Consider the following 2,500-nt stretch of genomic DNA (forward strand, 5'->3'; position numbering starts at 1 on the left):
CGCCCCGCGGCTCCTACTCGCCCTGCGCGAATCGCGACCGACGCGTCGAGGCCCCCAGCTCGAGGTCGACAGCGCCGTCGTTGCGACTCGGGCGGCAAGCGGACGCGGCGCGGCTCGCCGGCCGCCACGCATCGCTGACGCGAGCCCGAATACCAAAACTTTCCACCTTCAACCGAGCGGCGATTGCCCGTCGCCGGGCATACGCACGCGAGCCGAGCCGTCGCGGAGCCGATCCCGCCGGCCGTTGTCGTTTCTGCGACCCTGAGACGGACGCGGTCCCGGGATGAACCCGAGGCCGCAATACGCGTTCAGATCGTCAATGCTCAATGTGTTCTGCAATTCACATTAAATCACGCAGCTTGCTGCGTCCTTCATCGACTCGCGAGCCGAGTGGTCCACCGCCAAGAGCCATCGTTTGTTTGTTTGCTTTTCGCTCTTCGATTCCTAACCTCGATTCGCCATCCGGCTGAAAAAATCGCGTGACGCCGAGCGGGTCGCGGTCGCAACAAATAGTGCGACAAGCCCGCGCACCGCATGAAGCCTTCGGGCACTCGACGCCGACAAAACAAGTTCCTGATCGCGGGGCGGCGGACGCGCCGAGGCACGTCGCCGTCCCGGTGTTTGCTCTTTCGCTCTTCGATTTTTTTTCTCGCGCTAATGATCCTTCCGCAGGTTCACCTACGGAAACCTTGTTACGACTTTTACTTCCTCTAAGTAATCAAGTTAGATCGTCTTTTCGGGCCAAGACCCAACCGTCGCCAGTCGAGCCCGGGCCCAATCGGAGGACCTCACTAAACCATTCAATCGGTAGTAGCGACGGGCGGTGTGTACAAAGGGCAGGGACGTAATCAACGCGAGCTAATGACTCGCGCTTACTGGGAATTCCTCGTTCAAGCGAAATAATTTCAATTCTCTATCCCTAGCACGACCGGGGTTCATCGGGTTACCCAGACCTTTCGGCCAAGGCGAACACACGTTGATCCGGTCAGTGTAGCGCGCGTGCGGCCCCGAACATCTAAGGGCATCACAGACCTGTTATTGCTCAATCTCGTGTGGCTAAACGCCACTAGTCCCTCTAAGAAGTTAAACGCCGGCCGGGAAGGCCGCGTAACTATTTAGCAAGCCAGAGTCTCGTTCGTTATCGGAATTAACCAGACAAATCGCTCCACCAACTAAGAACGGCCATGCACCACCACCCACAGAATCATGAAAGAGCTCTCAATCTGTCAATCCTCGCTGTGTCCGGGCCGGGTGAGATTTCCCGTGTTGAGTCAAATTAAGCCGCAGGCTCCACTCCTGGTGGTGCCCTTCCGTCAATTCCTTTAAGTTTCAGCTTTGCAACCATACTTCCCCCGGAACCCAAAGACTTTGGTTTCCCGCAAGCTGCCGGAGAGGTCGTCAAAATAACGCCCCCCGATCGCTAGTTGGCATCGTTTATAGTCAGAACTAGGACGGTATCTGATCGTCTTCGAACCTCTGACTTTCGCTCTTGATTAAAGAAAACATTCTTGGCAAATGCTTTCGCAGTCGTTCGTCTTGCGCCGATCCAAGAATTTCACCTCTAACGGCACAGTACGAATGCCCCCGTCCGTCCCTCTTAATCATTACCTCGCGCTCCGAAAACCAACAAAAAAGAACCGAGGTCCTATTTCATTATTCCATGCAACACTATCCAGGCGAAGCGCCTGCTTTGAACACTCTAATTTTTTCAAGGTAAACGTCCCGGCCGCCGCCGACACTCAGTCAAGAGCACCGACGGAAAACCGGAGGTAAAGCCAGAACGAACAGTGCACGCCTTGCGACGGACCGAACGCCTGCGCCCAAAATCCAACTACGAGCTTTTTAACCGCAACAACTTAAATATACACTTTTGGAGCTGGAATTACCGCGGCTGCTGGCACCAGACTTGCCCTCCAATGGATACTCGTTAAAATTTTTACAGTGTACTCATTCCAATTACAGGGCCTCGTTAGAGTCCTGTATCGTTATTTTTCGTCACTACCTCCCCGCGTCGGGAATGGGTAATTTGCGCGCCTGCTGCCTTCCTTGGATGTGGTAGCCGTTTCTCAGGCTCCCTCTCCGGAATCGAACCCTGATTCCCCGTTACCCGTAAGAACCTCGGTAGGCAGATACCGTACCGACGAAAGTTGATAGGGCAGACACTTGAATGATCCGTCGCCGGTGCAAGACCGTGCGATCAGCAAAGTTATCCCGAGTCGCCAACAAGACGAGCCGAAGCCCGGCAGGTTTTTGATATGATAAAGGCGCGCCTCCCGCAAGGTCGGCGCTTTTTGCATGTATTAGCTCTAGAATTACCACAGTTATCCAAGTAAAATTTACGATCAAATGAATCACGACTGATTTAATGAGCCATTCGCAGTTTTACCGTACGCAAGTTCGTACTGAGACATGCATGGCTTAATCTTTGAGACAAGCATATGACTACTGGCAGGATCAACCAGGTAACTATCGGCCGACAAAATACGCGAACGGAGTCTTT

The 2,500-nt window shown here is 54.0% G+C and overlaps 2 non-coding genes across 2 annotated transcripts; both read right to left on the reverse strand.

The window, feature by feature from the left end:
* Positions 1–256: 256 nt before the first annotated feature.
* On the reverse strand, positions 257–410 carry LOC145748879 (5.8S ribosomal RNA). The gene has a single exon (XR_014283453.1). It is a non-coding gene; the product is annotated as a 5.8S ribosomal RNA (ribosomal RNA).
* Positions 411–655: 245 nt separating this feature from the next.
* LOC145747224 (small subunit ribosomal RNA) lies at positions 656–2,465 on the reverse strand. The gene has a single exon (XR_014281964.1). It is a non-coding gene; the product is annotated as a small subunit ribosomal RNA (ribosomal RNA).
* Between the last annotated feature and the right edge of the window lie 35 nt (positions 2,466–2,500).

Source organism: Corella eumyota, chromosome 3 (genome assembly GCF_963082875.1).
Source record: "Corella eumyota chromosome 3, kaCorEumy4.1, whole genome shotgun sequence".
Classification (NCBI taxonomy): Eukaryota; Metazoa; Chordata; class Ascidiacea; order Phlebobranchia; family Corellidae; genus Corella; species Corella eumyota.